The 12,003-nt window shown below is 49.3% G+C and overlaps 1 protein-coding gene across 9 annotated transcripts in view; it reads right to left on the bottom strand.

The window, feature by feature from the left end:
• The window catches only part of DIP2C (disco interacting protein 2 homolog C), a 246,481-nt gene that overhangs the window by 138,606 nt on the left and 95,872 nt on the right, over positions 1-12,003 (bottom strand). Inside the window, exon 1 of one of the 9 annotated variants that reach the window (XM_072955132.1) lies at positions 3,936-3,956. The exons of the other annotated variants lie outside the window; for them this stretch is intronic. The gene's annotated coding sequence lies outside the window, so the exon portion shown is untranslated. Of the gene's footprint in view, positions 1-3,935; positions 3,957-12,003 lie in introns of those variants that run through there. 9 annotated transcript variants of the gene reach the window in all.

Genomic DNA, 12,003 nt, shown 5'->3' with positions numbered 1-12,003 from the left:
CCATCCTGTCCGCGGCTCTCCACACGTTCAGGTCTTCACCATCAAACTCAGCATCTGTGAGTAAACTAGATCGCTAACACAAGCCACAGATGGACAGACACACAGAAGCATATGCTGTTCAAGAAAGGAGCCCATTACCAAACTTAACACCACGACATCATCCACACACAGGTCTGTCCTCCAGAACCGTGCTGTCCCACACAGAAGCCACTGGCAACACACGGCTAGATGAAGTTCATTACAATTAAACAAGAGCAAAAGTTCGGTTTCTCCTCTGCACTAATCCCATTTCAGATGCTACGTACCACGTCAGGCCAGCTCAGTGACAGTTTTCCATCTTACAGAAAGTCCTACTGGACAGTGCTGTTCTGGACCCTCTCAGTACCAATGTATGGAAGCTGATGATATTTGTGTACTGTAGATCTTAGCCTTCTTCCCACAAGAGATAATCAGGGCTATGACAGCATCGCCTCCGTACTGACTCTGTCCCTTGAAGTCTTTCCTCCTCCTGCAAGACGAGCATCTGCAGAGCATCCGCACTCCACCCCACACTTACGGACGACAGGAACCTGGAGTTCTAGAAAATCAGAGCAAATCAAATCCCTAGGCCCCTCCACCTGTAATTTGCTAAAAACTCCTTTAACATTCAGGATAGTCACCACAGCAGCAGTAAACAAACTTCTGCAGGACACCTGGCGCCAGGGAAGGAAGACAACCGGGCTCCCTGACTCTAACCCACCGTGGCTTCTACCCTCCTCAGCAACAGTCACGGCTCAGGTGCTGCTCCTTCCTCTGCCCTCCCTTCCTTTACCTCTGGGAAGAGCTTCCCTGTCTCTTCTCGACATCGATCAGCACCACTGCAGGGCTCACTGCCCTTCCCTGTCCACAGCCCAGTGCTCAGCAGTGCCCCTGACCCATGGTTCCCAAACACTACCCGGAATACTGTTCACAAGGGCTGGTTCATGCCTCCAGCTGCAACACCACAACATTCTGCAGCCAGGGGTCTGGCCTCCTAACTCGAGTAAGCATGAGCAGATCCTGAGTTCCCTGTGAACTTCTCTCTTTAAGGGAAGGCAGCCTTGGTTCACGACCCTACACCTGGAGCTCCTGCCTCCTGTTGGACTGAATCAGGTCAAGCTCTGATGAACGTTTACTTCGAGGAAGCCCTCCAGCCTCCCAGGGACAACGCAGACCCACAGAGAGTGATTAGCTCGACATCCACACAGCAGCAGCTGCTGAGCCCAGATCGTGTTGAATCATGTTGCGTATCATGCCCTACCGAGCATCTGCTGCATGACTATCAAACATTTCTAGAACATTCCAAGTGCTAAAGTTCAGTCTCAACTGATCAGGAGCATCTTCTGGGAAAACGCATGCATGTGGGCTGCAGGGAGAAGTTCCTGTGTGTTCACCACCTAGCACGACACTCAGCAAAAAACGTGAACAGACTCGAGATCCCAACGGCTGTCCCGACATACACCCATTGTCCCCCCGCCACGAAATGGTCAAGTATAGACATATAGCCACCGCTCAACTATCAGAGGCAGAATTAACCCCAAAGTTCTCTCAAGGAGCAGTTTTCTTTGGTCCCAGGTTTTGGGTTCACCTGAAGTGCCCCTTCACCCAGATATGATGACACCACCCAGGAACACCCACCCTCCACACGCCTCCAGGAAGGGTGGGCCCTCCCGACCCCTCCAAGGTGTGTGCAGCTGCTTCTGTCCCAGGACAGCCATGTCTGGGAATGAGGGAATCTCTCTCTACAGAGAACAAACAGCTGCTGCTTCTACAACTTTGGGAAGGTGCCCTGAGTCTTTGTGCCCCAGGTTCAGTGCAACCTAGTGACAGCTGCAATGGTGACACGTCGTTTTGTGACCGATGGAGGCTGTCAATGGCAGTTCTATAGAGATAATTTGAGATTTATTCTCCAGACCTTCTATTGAGCTTTCAGAAAGACACTACCATGAAGTTCTAGTAAAAGAAAAAAAAATCCTCTGCAATCTGTCACACTGAGACAGTAGAAATTTAGCTGGATTTTAACAGGGTCGGTCTATTCCGAGGAACAGATGGGACTATTTTAGGAGCAGTGCTTGCTGGCTTTTTGGAAACATAGTAAAGTCTCTGCCAAGTAAAAGGATGGTTTATGATACTGCTTTGGAAACAAAGAGTTTGGAAAAGTCCTTCCTTATTATTGTGATATATTAAGTATTTATGTATTCTGGTATACTAAATATATTAATTATTCAAAAATAAACAATTACATTTGGTTTACTTCATTCTTGAAATGCAATTTCAAGACAGAGGACCCAGCATCCTGAATCGGTTTGGCTCCTGCTGCTCTGTGAGCTGACAAAGGTCACAGGGTCCAGCCTTTGTTCCACAGCGGCCATACACACTGCCATCACTGAGGGGGGAAGCCCACGTTGGCTACTTCATGGATGATGCTCAGAGGACATTACATTTTGCCTCCAACTCAGAGCCAGGAACCATCTTCCAGAAGAGGGCTCAGTGCTACTAAAAGCCCTTTCCACCAAGTTCCTCGCTCCCAATCCTTTGATCCAGGGGCACATAACAGGCCTGGCCAGGGGTCTCCTTCCACAGGATGCCCAGGCTATCAAAGCCCCTCTGAGGGGCACCAGGAGCCCCTGCCTTTCTTCTCCCTTCTGTTCTGCTCCTGGATCCTTGTGGGTGCCAAGTGGTGCCAGCAAGATACACGGTCAGTTCACATGAAGCCTCTCCCATGCAGGAATGGTCCACAAAGCAACGCACTGTGTGTTCACGACAGGGGCCTAATGTGCATGGACTTGGAGACACTTAACAATGTAGGTGCTCTGTTTATGTAGTGAACCCAAACTACAAACCACTCACTTTAGTTGTTCAATTCTTCACCCACCCTGTGCGAAAGCCTAGTTTACCCAGAGGACTGCAAAAGTTCGAGTTCAAAATTTTAAGTTTAGCATGATGCATTCAGAATTCACATAAAATATCCAGCTACCACTTGAATTTCTCATTTGTCTGTTCATTCACTGAACCAGTGTCTAGAGCACGTACAAGGAATGCTGTGGAATTGAAGAGTAAGATTTAGCTCATACCTTCAAGAAATATACAGCACACACACAAAACTACATATACACACACTTGTAATGACAATATTATGCAGAACCAAAGAGAACCTCAAAAGGGTCACAGATAAAGAGCGCCAGGATGAAGGGGAAGTGGTCATTTCCATCCGTGACAGATGAACACTGTTTCTACAATGATGCTTGCTTTTTGCTGTTTAAATTTTGGCCTTATCAGACACTGAATTACTGTGTTCCAATATCATCTACATAAAATGCACCATTGTGTTAGTTACCATTAAATGTAATGTTACCATTAATGTAAGTTACCATTAAATAATGTACATGCTTCTTGCCACCTTAAGTGACACGCAAGGGGTGAGGAGGGCAGGGACGGGCATCTCCACTGCTATTGTCCTGGAAACAGGAGGGCATGGGCCCCCAGGCATCCTTCCCTTCCAGCTCTCACCCTGCAAGGCAAGGCAACAGAGGAAGTGTCGCCAGAAATAGTGCCAGTAGCAGGGTTCCCGGTGCCCAGGCCAGATTCTTTCCATCCCATGAAGGGAAGAAAGGTTTGTGGAGAGACCACCATGGACTGCAGTGGGTAGAGAGTTTCTTCCCTGAAGAGCCTGTGCCTCCAGAAGCAGGACAAAGGAGGAACCACTAGGAAATCATCTGGGTGATTCCTGAAAACTGGGCACAGAGGGGTGGCAGTGGAGGGAAGCACAGACAACATGAGAGTCCAGGACAAAGAGCAAGCAGGGCTGGAGCACCGGCTGCAGCTCTTCCTAACTGGACAACCGGGACAACTACTTCAGGCCTTAAAGCTGGAACACACAACCCGGCAGGGTTGTGGTGAGGAAGCTGACATCGTACCTGGATACCACACCCCTGAGGCGACTGGGAATGACGTCCACACAGATGTTCTCTTGTTACCACACAGGAAGGCGGTCCTTACGTGTTAAAGACTTGTGTTCTGGGCTTCCCACTTAAAATACGCAGCTTCAAGGTGCAGAAATGTCACAAAGAGACTATATGTAAATATCTCCAGGATCATACATAGTATGTTCAGCCTGGGTGATTTTTCTGCATGTTTCTCAAAGATGATGTGACTTCAATCAACTAATGCAAATTCAACAAAGAAAAGATAAATGTGAAAATACATGCCTACAAAACGTAAACTATGACCTCTTTACCCACAGGATACCCGAACTTCAGCTTACATTTCGTTACTAATTCATTGCTGCTCACACCCTCTCATTTGCTACGTCCCAGACTGCTCTCTCTTCCCTCCCCTGCGATGAACCCAGCTACTCCTCGAAGGCCCTTGCTTTCCTGTGGTCTCTCACGTCTTAATAGCACCACTACTTCCCAGTTATGTTTACGTTTCCCTGGAGAGGGGTATCGCTGTGCGTCAAAAAATCAAGTAACTGAACATTATGAAAAGTGAGGAGGAGGGAATGCTGGGCAGAGAGATTCTCAGCCACTAGATCTCTAGCCATGGGCACAGAAGTCGGCTCAATCACTATTTTAAAGTGTGGCCCTTCATGTACTTTACATGACCAAGAAACCGTGCAAGTGTCCACAGGCCAGAGGAGGGACTGACAGCAGCAGTCGAGCCAGAGGGGCAGGTCCCCTATCGGTGGACACCACAAAAACACTGGCCACTTGGCTCTCTCCACTTGGGAGGGACCCTCGAGAAGACACATTTACACCCTGCTTTGTTAAACTAGCCCATGACACAGACAGTTGACTTGCACAGAACTTCCTTTTACCAAATATTACCTTACTTATCCATTTCTCTCATTCAGTTGGAACAGAAGTACTGATTTTCCTTTTGTTAATCAACTAACCCACAAGCCAAAGAGGCAGGCCCTACCCTTCCCACCTTGCTCCGTACAGGTCAGAGGGAGCCCTTCTTCACCCTAGCCCTCGGACCTCCATAGAGAGTACACGGGGATCAGCCCAGGGAGAGAAGTCACCTTTAAATGCATCTGTCTCGGTGTACTGGAGCTCAGGTATCACAGGGTCTGCTTTCTCCAGAAAACCTCACTGGGCCACTCCGTCTTCCCTGAACCCGACAGGCCCCAAGGTCTCTGCATGTCTCCCCACATAACTTGCTCCCAGGCTTCCATCAGCTCTGCGCTCAGCCACTGTCAGGATGCCTTTCCGAGTATGTCACGTGAAGCCGGGATGCTCCCACTCTCAGCACGTCCATCTTCCCCCACTGGCTCCCCCAGCCCGTTTGCTTGTGGAGACGATGTACTCACACCCCAGCACACCAGACACAGAGAGGCTCCCACATGCACCCCCGCGCTCAGCCAGCTTCTCAGCAACAGCCAGACAGGAGCCCCTGAAAGTGGAACTTCACCTTCTCCATCTCTGCAGCCCAGGATCCAGCAGAGTACCTGACACAAAATTAGGTCCCTAGTAAAAATGTCTCAGAAAGAGAAAAAGCACACTGTTGTTACAACTGCTGACAGAGGCTCTGTAACAGGCCGTGCTCTGGACCTCTGTGAATCACTGCTGAGGTCAAAACCCTCACTTTCACACACAAGGAGTCCCAGACCCAGGGAGGTGAGGCTGTCTGCCCAGGTTGCAGCCCAGTGAGAGGAACTGGTACCGGTTCCCGCCTCGTGCCCGTGTCTGGCCGAGAACCACTTCTCAGGCAAACAATGACTGAACGGCTGGCATTTCCTACCACTTGGCCACATTCATGTGATTCTACTGTCCAGCTGAGTAGAATGACTTGGAGCAGAGGCTACTCCCCTGGGACTGGTCCTCCAGGATGGGGGTAGGGGGCAGCCTGGCCTCCCCACCACAAGCCGAGGACACCACAGGGCCATGTGGACGATGCGCTCCAGAACTGCAACAACGCGACTGAGGACACCAGGCAGCCCTCCTTCCCACACCCCAGTGCCCTCCTGCTTCACGGGCCCTGGCCACCGTCACTGCACCCGCCAGCCCAGGGTCCTCACACTGTGAAGCCATCAGCCTGGGAGGGTGGCTGCCCTTGGGGAGCTTCCTCAGAAACCCAGTCAAGAGCAGGAAACACTTGCCTGACTCCAGACTCCAGCTGCCACCCAAGGTGGGCAAGTTGAGAGCCCCAGCTTCCCGCTCAGGATAAAACCAGGCAAGTCCACACAGAGGCAGCCAGGAAACAGGACAGTGGGCACACTGCTCTCCCCTCCCTTTAGCTCCATCTTCCATCCCTTCATCTCCCAAATCCTCCTCAGAGGACTGTCATAGGTCTGACCTGGGAACAATTTTCCTCAAATTCAACATTCTCGTTATTTTTTCCAGGCAGCTTCCCCCCACCCCCTCTGGCTGCTTCTCTGTCCCTGTCCCTTCTGCTTCCCTCTCCCCCATCTCCAGCCCCGTCCATGTCCTCACCCCAGCCCAGTCCTTCCCTGAGAAAAAGATCCCTATCATCAACCAGCCACTGCACATCTCTGCAGGGAAACCTTCAGGAACTTGAAAGCCCTCAGTCTGCCCAGGCTGAGCTCAACCTTGTGCCCCCAAAACCACCTCGGAAATGATACCACCATCCACCTGGCGACTCCCTGCTGTCCCTCTATCAGGCAAGTGGACAAATCTGCCCACCCCACAGCCCTCCTCTCTGAGTCCTGCCCCTCCACTGCAGTCACATGGTGGTGACTGCCCTTCAGGACACCCCACTCCTCCTAGGGTCACTGGGACATCCCCTAACCAATCCCCTACTCCCACTTTATTAAAAATCATCTTTTTACTGTAACATCAAACAAAATAAAGAAGACTACGCAAAAACAAATGCACGCCTTAATGAACTACTTAAAGGTGAATCTTTTAACCATCACCAACAGAACTGTGACCCACCCCAGAAACCAGTCCACAGCCTGCCCTAGTCACAGCACCTTCCCTCCCCGAGAAAGCACCCAACGCCCGCCCACTTTCCCTCTTTCATTCTCCATACTGCAGCCAGATTATATCAATTTCCTCTTTAAAATCCTTTAAGATAATGTCCAGAGTCCTACATGGTCTGGGAGCCAGCACCAAGAAGGCCCCAGTGACCACCCCCTGCCACCCCTCGGTGCTCACACTCTTGCATACTCCCTCCCACACTGTGACCTCCAAGACTCGATATAAAGACTAGCTCTCTCTCGCATCTCAGCTCTGGGGAGCCCACTGCCACGTGGCTGGGGAAGGGTCAGCTGTGAGGCCCTGAGGCCTCCTGCCAACAGCCCTGCGAGGGGGCCGTCCTGGAAGCAGAATCTCCAGCCCTAGTCGAGCCTTTAGATGAGTGCCGCATGGCCAGTATCTCGACCACAATGAGACAAGCAGAGGCAGACTGCTCAGCAAAGCTGCCCTGAGCCCGTGACCCACAGAAACTAGATGATAATAAATATTGGTTTGGAGGTATTTTGTCACATAACTATACATGGGCACCAGCCCCTGTGTGACAAGCCTCTGCCTGCCTTCCTGGTCTCATCTAGAATCACCCTTCAGGCTCCCTACCCACCAGCACTGAACTCATCTTAGCACCACAAAGGCTGTCAGATTCTTTTTTTCACAGAGTACTTAAAGACATGAGAAAATATTCAAAATACAATACTAAGTGAGAAAAAGCAGTATGCAAAGTACATCGCATGACCCAACGCAGGCAGGAAGGCACTGGTGTGCACACACGTGTGGGTGAATTCTCCAAATGCTGACCCTTACCTGGGTGCCCAGCCTATCAAGACTGGGCTGGTCCCCCAGCACCACACACGCCATCCCACGCACCAGCCCTTCTCCACCTGCCTCTCCGGACAGGGGCTGCTGCCAGCGCACAGGCTGTGCCTTCTCTCCACCATGCTTCCAGCAACCAGCAGAGACTGGCAATAAATACTCATTAACCAAGACTTGTTATTAAACAGGATTCTGGAATTTTTATCAGAGACCATGTTATTGTTTCCTGTAATCATCCTGTGGTACTTCTAAATGCTTGGTGGGAGAGCTGCCAAGAATATCGATGTGCTCAGGCCAAGACCCTTGCAACTAGAGAGCTCTGACAGAGGCTCCAGACTCAGATCAGGCAGAGAGAGTAATTAACATTGATTCTGTTTTGACACTTGCTTTTTATACTTAGATTAAAAGGAGAAACAAGATGCAAAAGTAGCTCACATTCTATTTCAACTCCCTGTATTTCTGTAGTAACTGGACCCTTTCCCTCTGGATTCTCAGCCAAGTGTTAAGAAGGGCCAGCTGGGAAGTGTTAGAGTCTGGGCCTGTGTTGTAGTAGGAGGGGGACAGAGAGATACTGCGATGGAGAGGGGGAAGAGACAGAGAAAAGACGAGACAAAGAGGGAGAGGGAGAGATAGAGACACAGAGGGAGAGAGACAGAGACCGAGAAAGAGCTGAAGAGGGAGAGAGGAAGACAGAGGGAGAGAGGGAGACATGGAGAGAGGGAGTGCGGAGAGACAGACAGATGGAGGGGGAGAGAGTGCAGAGAGTCATGAAGAGAGGGAGAGATGGAGAGAGAGATGGAGAGGAAGGCGGACAGACAGAGAGGGAGAGGTAGGAGCAGCCCAAGGAGGGCAGGGAAGAGCTCCCGAGCGACACAACGACATCTCCACTCGGCTGGGCAGTGCAGACCAGCATCACGGCCACCACAGCTGCACTATGTTGATACGCAGCAGGACCGAAGTAATGAAGGTGCTTAAAGAAGCACTTTAGCCTAGTTTTTGTTTAGGGGGTTTTTTTAGGTTAGGGTTCTTCCTGATTTACTCTTTCCCTCATACAATTTCCTATAAATTGTAAAGATACTGCATGTTGTTGTGAGACACACAGTTACCAAAACACTACATGTAACGCAAGCTAGACTGCACTTGAGGAGTTGGTGTCGGCTGCTGTGTCCCTGACAACAGCCCTCTCGGCTGGGAAAACCTCCCCTCGTTTTCTCCATCAAGAGACAGGTTCAGACAGAGTAAGCTCCCAGGGTGCAGAGCCAACACAAAACCCTGCACCTTCCCCTTCTCACCTGAAACAAGACCTGAGCCATCTGTGTAAGTCATCTGAACAGCTATGCTTTGCAGAATTCCAGAAATTCACCCCCAAATCTAAAAATCTCTATTGCTCAGAAATACATAAGGGAAGATACAATTACGTGTTCATAAACTACCATATTACTCTTGGTCTATATTTAATTTAATTTCAAAGAGCTGACCCTCCACAGCCCTCCCAGCTGTAGAAATCCAAGGTGGCTTCAGGCCCCTCTACTCAGGACCACACTGCCATGGGCAGGCTGTGGAGGCGTGGCCTGCTAGGTCGACTGGAGTCTAGATTTGGCCCCTGGGGATAAACGTGTCAGTAGGACATGGGTGACCACAAGATGGGTATCTGCCAGCACTAAAATCTGTCAACCTTTGGGTGGAAGACTTGCATCAGGTGGTAGCAAGGGGAGCTACAAAACGGAAAAGAGTCTGTCGTCTCTTGAAGCTGCACGCCTTCATTACTGAGCTCCACTCCACCAGAACCTCGTCCATTCTGAGTCAAAGAGCACCTCCGTCTGCACCCACTCACGGGGCCTGACCAGGGACAAGGCCTTTCCCACCTCATCCATAAAGAGGCTCAGGCAGGTATACAACACTCACCTGGACACGCCTCAAAGTTGGGGACTAATCGCAAATCTATCCGAAGTAAGATCAGAAATGGTAATAAATGTCTGCATGTAAATTACGCCGTTTGTCACTGCTGGATGAATGACAATGGGAAGTGACAGATGCTGATTTCATGAAATAAATTAGTTCTTCAATGTGGCTTTTCAAGGGAATCTCATTCTCCAGCTATTTATAAAACTGGAGTAAACTATTAGTGCTTTGCGAAACGAGCCTTATGCAAAGGTCCCCAGTACTGTTTTTCATTTTACACTTAATTCCATCAACTGCTCAATGTTTGATTTGGCTTTTTATGAAAACATTTGTTTTGAGTAACATTTGTTTACTCTAAATATCCTCTGCAAGGGGTCAATATGGCAACTTTTTCTATGAAACAGTTTCTTCCATCTTCTATCAACCACATTATTCCACAAGTGAGTGTTTCTTTTAGATACACTCATGTACATAACACACATGCATTTAAAGTCCTCAGTTCATAACTCAGTTACTTACAAGCCGGCAGAAAACAGGGCGAATAAAGCCTGTGCTCACACAAGGAATTCTGGAGAACAAGTTTTCTTCCTGACTTAAAAATGACAACATCATTCAGTCGCTTGTAAATGTTTACCAATGCCCCAATAAACCAGTCGCTGTTCATAGGCTAGAGGCCAGCTCTCAGGAAGCCACTATTCTGGTGGAAGGAAGGAGCCAGGAGGAGGGAGGAAAAGGCAGGAAACAATACAAGATCAAGGCTGGTAACTGCTAGGGTTGAGGTGGTGAGGCCCTGGAGTTGCTACTTTAGATCAAGTCCTCAAGAGAAGTCTTGAGTCGGCAAAATCTAAAGATCACCACCCAGAGGTTCAGATGGAGGGCAGAGGCAGGAACAAGCCTGGCTGGGCCAAGGCCATCTTCTGCCAGACCACCATGGTCAAGGAGAGTCGCTCTTCCTCAACGTGAATCTGAAAGCTTAATGTGTGTCCCTGATACAGGTAAGCACAAGTTAACATTTCAGAAGTTGATCATTTGTCGGACAGTTATGTGTACAGCATGAAGGCTGTTAAGTCTTTCCCAGCTCTGAAACCCTGTGAGCTTCCTCTGCCAACAACAGTCACTCTTTAGAAAGCATTTTAGGCACAAAGAATTCCACTGGAATACAAAGGTGGGGCCCTAAATTTATCTGTGTCTGATAGATATTATTTTTCTAAGTTAATTGAGGCAACACTGGAACAAAATAATGAGAAATGTCAGTCAATCCACTTGGCCAGTTTAACAGTTCAATATGTGTAACAATGCTCCCCCCAAGACTGTGTCATTAATGATGTAAAGGGAAGAATCTGTGGGAAGGAGCAGAGCCCCAGCCCTGCCAGGAGCCTTCACTGTGACCCTGAAGAAGTCAGTTACCTCTTTCTTCAACTTCCTCCTGGGAAGGAGAGTAAAGTAGAGAGATCAGATCTGAGATTCCAACAAAGAGCCTGAAAGAGACTTCCAAGATTTTGAAAGTTTAGCAGGAATTATATGTTTCCATCTATGATATCACACAAGCTAAGAGTATAATTTCTCCTTCTCCCAATATTATACTCAACTGGATGTGATAGCACTGGCTGTATTTTATGCTGAGCATAAGTTCTGAGGCAGTTCTGTGTTTCAGATGAATAATTTTAACAATGAAGTGCCTGGGCACTTGGTCCCAGATTGCCAGACACTGAAGACGATATGTAACTGGGAAAAAAGCCTGGCCTAGAATGTCTGGTCTTTACTGAGGAACTTCAGAGGACAGAGCCAGAAAAGGGCCGCAGTAAACCCAGAGCAAGTACTGCACTCCCATATAAAGGTAATCAGCACTGAAGGGCAGCAGAACATGCCACCCCAAAACACAACTGCAGGAGTTCAAGACACACCACCCTGAAATGAGCCACTTTGCTGGATTATCCTGAGCTGAAGGCACTGGCAGGGCAGCAGATCCAGGGAGCACATCCTTTGAAGTCACCTCACCTGCCTGAACACAGAGCCTCCACAGGAACTCGGGTGTCACAGGTCCCCTCCACGGGAGCTTCACCACCAGGAAGACTGACTCTGGTCACAGAAGAGGAGCCTAGAAGTGGACCCCACACCCAGACTGTCACAAACTGCCATCCTCCCATCCGTCCTCTGAGGGCCCACTCAGCTTCCCTAAGAATCCTTCCTTTCCCCTAGGAGCTGCCTTCCGCCTCCCCTTCACCTGTCAGCCTGAATTCTAAGCCACTCTGAGAGTTACTCATTTTCCTGGGCATCTCCCATGTGTACATGAGATACACATGTTAATAAACTTCTGTTTTTCTCCTGTTAATCT

The sequence above is a fragment of the Vicugna pacos genome, chromosome 35, assembly GCF_048564905.1.
Source record: "Vicugna pacos chromosome 35, VicPac4, whole genome shotgun sequence".
Classification (NCBI taxonomy): domain Eukaryota; kingdom Metazoa; phylum Chordata; class Mammalia; order Artiodactyla; family Camelidae; genus Vicugna; species Vicugna pacos.
The sequence above is the reverse complement of the archived record's forward strand: the minus strand, read 5'-3'. Positions and strand labels throughout refer to the sequence as shown.